This window comes from Carcharodon carcharias, chromosome 24 (assembly GCF_017639515.1).
Source record: "Carcharodon carcharias isolate sCarCar2 chromosome 24, sCarCar2.pri, whole genome shotgun sequence".
In the NCBI taxonomy this organism is placed as follows: Eukaryota; Metazoa; Chordata; class Chondrichthyes; order Lamniformes; family Lamnidae; genus Carcharodon; species Carcharodon carcharias.
In genome coordinates this window covers 7,824,442-7,831,036 of record NC_054490.1, presented here as the reverse complement: position 1 = coordinate 7,831,036, position 6,595 = coordinate 7,824,442, and positions in this window count along the sequence as shown.

Sequence of the window (6,595 nt, the reverse complement as noted above, 5' to 3'; positions counted from 1 at the left end):
GATTATGTACAGGGGGTGAGGAGTGGATTATGTACAGGGGGTGAGAGAGTGGATTATGTACAGGGGTGAGGGAGTGATTATGTACAGGGGGTGATGGAGTGGATTATGTACAGGGGGTGAGAGAGGGATTATGTACAGGGTGTGATTGGTGTGGATTATGTATGGGGGCTGAGGGAGTGGATTATGTACAGGTGGTGAGGGATTGGATTATGTAAAGGGTGTGAGGGAGTGGATTATGCAACAGGGTGTGAGGGAGTCTATTATGTACAGGGTTTGATGGAGTGGATTATGTACAGGTGGTGAGGGCGTGGATTATGTTCAAGGGGTGAGAGAGGGACTATGTACAGAGGGTGTGAGGGAGTGGATATGTACAGGGGGTGAGGGAGTGAATATGTACAGGGGGTGAGAGAGTGATTATGTACAGGGGGTGAGGGAGCGGATTATGTACAGGGTGTGAGGGAGTGGATTATGTGCAGAGGGTGAGGGAGTGGATTATGTACATGGGGTGAGGAAGTGGATTATGTTCAGGGGGTGAGGGAGTGGATTATGAACAGGGGATGAGGGAGTGGATTATGTACAGGGGGTGAGGGAGTGGATTATGTACAGGGGGTGAGGGAGTGGATTATGTACAGGGGGTGAGGAGTGATTATGTACAGGGGGTGAGGGAGTGGATTATGTACAGGGGTGAGGGAGTGGATTATGTACAGGGGGTGAGGGAGTGGATTATGTACAGGGGGTGAGGGAGGTGGATTATGTACAGGGGGTGAGAGAGTGGATTATGTACAGGGGGTGAGGAGTGGATTATGTACAGGGGGTGAGGGAGTGGATTATGTACAGGGGGTGAGGGAGTGGATTATGTACAGGGGAGATAGAGTGGATTATGTACAGGGGGTAGAGAGTGGATTAAGTACAGGCGGTGAGGGAGTTGATTATGTACAGGGGTGAGGGAGTGGTATATGTACTGGGTTTGAGGGACTGGATTATGTACAGGTGGTGAGGGAGTGGATTATGTACAGGGGGTGAGGGTGTGTAGTATGTACAGGGGGTGAGAGTGTGGATTATGTACAGCGGGTGATGGAGTGGATTATGTACAGGGGGTGAGGGAGTGGATTATGTACAGGGGATGAGGGAGTGGATTATGTACAGGGTGTGAGGGAGTGGATTATGTACAGGGGGTGAGGGAGTGCATTATGTACAGGGGGTGATTGACTGGATTATGTACAGGGGTTATGGAGTGGATTATGTACAGGGGGGTAGAGGAGTGATTATGTACAGGGGTGAGGGAGTTGGATTATGTACAGGGGGTGAGGAGTGGTAGTATGTAGCTGGGGTGAGAGAGTGGATTATGTACAGGGGGTGAGGGATTGGATATGTACAGGGGGTGGAGGTGCAGTGATTATGTACAGTGGGTTAAGGGATTTGATTATGTACAGGGGGTGAGGAGTGGATTATGTACTGGGGGTGAGGAGTGATTATGTACAGGGGTTGAGGGAGTGGATTATGTACAGCGGGTTAGGGAGTGGATTATGTACAGGGGGTGAGAGAGTGGATTATGTACAGGGGGTGAGGGAGTCCATTATGTACAGGGGGTGAGGAGTGCTTTGTGCACAGGGTTGAGAGGAGTGGATTATGTACAGGGTTGATGGGAGTGGATTATGGTACAGGGGGTGAGGGAGTGGATTATGTACAGGGGGTGAGAGAGTGGATTATTTACTGGGTGAGGGAGTGGATTATGTAAATGGGGTGAGGGAGTGGATTACGTACAGGGGGTGAGGAGTGGATTATGTACAGGGGGTAGGAGTGGATTAGAACAGGGGGTGAGGGAGTGGATTATGTACAGCGTGAGGGAGGGGATTATGTACAGGGGTGAGGCAGTGGATTATGTACAGGGGGTGAGGGAGTCCTTTATGTACAGGGTTTGAGTGATTGGATTATGTAGCAGGGTGAGGGAGTGGATTATGTACAGGGGGTGAGGGAGTGGACTATGTTACAGGGGTGAGAGGAGTGGATTATGTACAGGGGGGTGAGGGAGTGGATTATGTACAGGGGGTGAGGAGTGGATTATGTACAGGGGTGAGGGAGTGGATTATGTACAGGGGGTGAGGGAGCTGGATTATGTACAGGGGATGAGGGAGTGGATTATGTACAGGGGTGAGGAGTGGATTATGTACAGGGGTGAGGGAGTGGATTATGTACAGGGGGTGAGGGAGTGATTATGTACAGGGGTGAGGAGTGGATTATGTACAGGGGGTGAGGGAGTGGATTATGTACAGGGGGTGAGGGAGTGGATTATGTACAGGGGGTGAGGGAGTGGATTATGTACAGGGGGTGAGAGAGTGGATTATGTACAGGGGGTGAGGGAGTGGATTATGTACAGGGGTGAGGAGTGGATTATGTACAGGGGGTGAGGGAGTGGATTATGTACAGGGGGTGAGGGAGTGGATTATGTACAGGGGGTGAGGAGTGGATTATGTACAGGGGGTGAGGGAGTGGATTATGTACAGGTGGTGAGAGGAGTGGATTATGTACAGGGTGTGAGGAGAGAGTGATTATGTACAGGGGGTGAGGGAGTGGATTATGTACAGGGGGTGAGGGAGTGGATTATGTACAGGAGTGAGGGAGTGCATATGTACAGGGGTGAGAGAGTGGATTATGTACAGGGGTGAGGGGAGTGGATTATGTACAGGGGGTGAGGGAGTGGCTTAGGTACAGGGGTGAGAGAGTGGATTATGTATAGGGGGTGAGGGAGTGGATTATGTACAGGGGGTGAGGGAGTGGATTATGTACAGGGGGTAAGGGAGTGGATTATGTACAGGGGGTGATGGAGTGGATTATGTACAGGGGGTGAGGGAGTGGATTATGTACAGGGGGTGAGGGAGTGGATTATGTACAGGCGGTGAGAGAGTGGATTATGTACAGGGGATGAGGTAGTGGATTACGTACAGGGGTGATGGAGTGGATTATGTACAGGGGGTGAGGGAGTGCCATATGTACAGGGGGTGAGAGAGTGGATTATGTACAGGGGGTGAGGGAGTGGATTATGTACAGGGGGTGAGGGATTGGATTATGTACAGGGGTGAGGAGTGGATTATGTACAGGGGTTGAGAGGAGTGGATTATTGTACAGGGGTTGAGGGAGTGATTATGTAACAGGGGGTGAGGGAGAGTGAATATGTACAGGGTGTGAGGGAGTGGATTATGTAGCAGGGGTGAGGGAGTGGATTATGTACAGGGGGTGAGAGAGTGGATTATGTACAGGGGTGAGAGAGTGGATATGTACAGGGGGTGAGGGAGTGGATTATGTACAGGGGTGAGGGAGTGGATTATGTACAGGGGTTGAGGGAGGTGGATTATGTACAGTGGTGAAAGAGTGGATTATGTACAGAGGGGTGAGGGAGTGATTAAGTAAAGGGGGTGAGGGATTGGATTATGTACAGGGGGTGAGGGAGTGGATTAGATACAGGGGGTTGAAGAAGTGGATTATGTACAGGGGGTGAGGGAGTGGATTATGTACAGGGGGTGAGGGAGTGGATTATGTACAGGGGGTGAGAGAGTGGATTATGTACATGGGGTGAGGGAGTGGATTATGTACAGGGGGTGAGGGAGTGGATTATGTACAGGGGGTGAGGGAGTGGATTATGTACAGGGGGTGAGAGAGTGGATTATGTACTGGGGTGAGGGAGAGGATTATGTACAGGGGGTGAGAGAGTGGATAACGTACAGCGTTTGACGGAGTGGATTATGTACAGGGTGTGAGGGAGTGGATTATGTACAGGGGGTGAGGGAGTGGATTATGTACAGGGGGTGAGAGAGTGAATTATGTACAGGGGGGTGAGAGAGTGGATTATGTACAGGGTGTGAGGGAGTGGATTATGTGCAGGGGGTGTGGATTGGATTATGTACAGGGAGTGAGGGAGTGGATTATGTACAGGGGGTGAGGGAGTGGATTATGTACAGTGGGTGATGGAGTGGATTATGTACAGGGGGTGAGGGAGTGGATTATGTACAGGGGGTGAGGGAGTGGATTATGTACAGGGGGTGAGGGAGTGGATTATGTACAGGGGGTGATGGAGTGGATTATGTACAGGGTGTGAGGGAGTGTATTATGTAGAGGGTGTGAGTGAGTGGATTATGTACAGGGGGTGAGGGAGTGGATTATGTACATGTGGTGAGGGATTGTATTATGTACAGGGTGTGAGGGAGTGGATTATGTACAGGTGTTGAGGGAGTGGATTATGTACAGGGGGTGAGGGAGTGGATTATGTACAGGGGTGAAGGAGTGGATTATGTACAGGGGGTGAGAGAGTGGATTATGTACAGGGGGTGAGAGAGTGGATTATGTACAGGGGGTGAGGGAGTGGATTATGTACAGGGGGTGAGGGAGTGGATTATGTACAGGGGGTGAGGAGTGGATTATGTACAGGGGATGAGGGAGTGGATTATGTACAGGGGTGAAGGAGTGGATTATGTACAGGGGTGAGGGAGTGGATTATGTACAGGGGGGTGAGGGAGTGGATTATGTACAGGGGGTGAGAGGAGTGGGATTATATACAGGGGGTGAGGGAGTGGATATATGTACAGGGGGTGAGGGAGTGGATATGTACAGGGGGCGAGGGGGAGTGGATTATGTAAAGGGGTGAGGGAGCGGATTATGTACAGGGGGGTGAGAGTGGATTATGTCAGGGGGTGAGGAGTGGATTATGTACAGGGGGTGTGGGAGTGGATTATGTTCCGGGGGTTAGGGATTGGATTATGTACAGGGTTGAGGGTGTGGATTATGTACAGGGGTGAGAGAGTGGATTTATGTACAGGGGGTGAGTGAGTGGATTATGTACAGGGGGTGTGGAGTGGAATAAGTACAGGGGGTGAGGGAGTGGATTATGTACAGGGGGTGAGGGAGTGGATTATGTAAAGCGGGTGAGGGAGTGGATTATGTACAGGGGTTGAGGAGTGGATTATGTACAGGGAAGGTGAGGGGAGTGGATTATGTACAGGGGTGAGAGAGGTGGATTATGTACAGGGGGGTGAGAGGAGTGGATTATGTACAGGGGGTTGAGGGAGTGGATTATGTACAGGGGGTGAGATGGAGTGGATTATGTACAGGGGGTGAGGAGAGTGGAAAATGTCCAGGGGGTGAGGGAGTGGATTTATGTACAGGGGGTGAGGAGTGGATTATGTACAGGGGTGAGGAGTGGATTATGTACAGGGGGTGAGGGAGTGGATTATGTACAGGGGGTGAGGAGTAGTTGATTATGTACAGGGGTGAGGGAGTGGATTATGTACAGGGGGTGAGGAGTGGATTATGTACAGGGGGTGAGAGAGTGGATTATGTACAGGGGTGAGGGAGTTGATTATGTAAAGGGGTGAGGGAGTGGATTATGTACAGGGTGTGTGGGTGCGGACTATGTACAGGGGGTGAGGAGTGGATTATGGTACAGGGGGTGAGGAGTGGATTATGTACAGGGGTGTGATGGAGTGGATATGTACAGGGGTGAGGGAGTGGAATATGTACAGGGGGTGAGGAGAGTGGATATGTACAGGGGGTGAGAGAGTGGATTATGTACAGAGGGTGAGGGAGTGGATTATGTACAGGGGTGAGGGAGTGGATTATGTACAGGGGGTGAGGGAGTGGATTATGTACAGGGGGTGAGAGAGTGGACTATGTACAGGGGGTGAGAGAGTGGATTATGTACAGGGGGTGAGGGAGTGCATTATGTACCGGGGGTGAGAGAGTGGATTATGTACATGGGGTGAGGGAGTGGATTATGTACAGGGGTTGAGGGAGTGGATTATGTACAGGGGGTCAGAGAGTGGATTATGTACACGGGGTGAGAGAGTGGATTATGTACAGGGGGTGAGGGAGTGGATTATGTACAGGGGGTGAGGGAGTGGATTATGTACAGGGGGTGAGGGAGTGGATTATGTACAGGGGATGACAGAGTGGATTATGTACAGATGGTGAGTGAGTGGATTATGTACAGGGGGTGAGGGTGTGTATTATGTACAGGGGGTGAGGGAGTGGATTATTTACTGGGGTGAGGGAGTGAAATATGTACAGGGGGTGAGGGAGTGGATTATGTACATGGTGTGAGGGAGTGGATTATGTACAGGGGGTGAGGGAGTGGATTATGTACAGGGGGTGAGGGAGTGGATTATGTACAGGGGGTGAGGGAGTGGATTATGTACAGGGGGTGAGGAGTGGATTATGTACAGGGGTGAGGGAGTGGAATATGTACAGGGGGTGAGAGAGTGGACTATGTACAGGGGGTGAGGGAGTGGATTATGTACAGGGGGTGAGGGAGTGGATTATGTACAGGGGGTGAGGGAGTGGATTATGTACGGGGGGGAGGGAGTGGATTATGTACAGGGGGTGAGGGAGTGGATTATGTACAGGGGGTGAGGGAGTGGATTATGTACAGGGGTGAGGGAGTGGATTATGTACAGGGGGTGAGGGAGTGGATTATGTACAGGGGGTGAGGGAGTGGATTATGTACAGGGGTGAGGGAGTGGATTATGTACAGGGGGTGAGGGAGTGGCATTATGTACAGGGGTGAGGAGAGTGGATTATTTACAGAGGGTGAAGGAGTGGATTATGT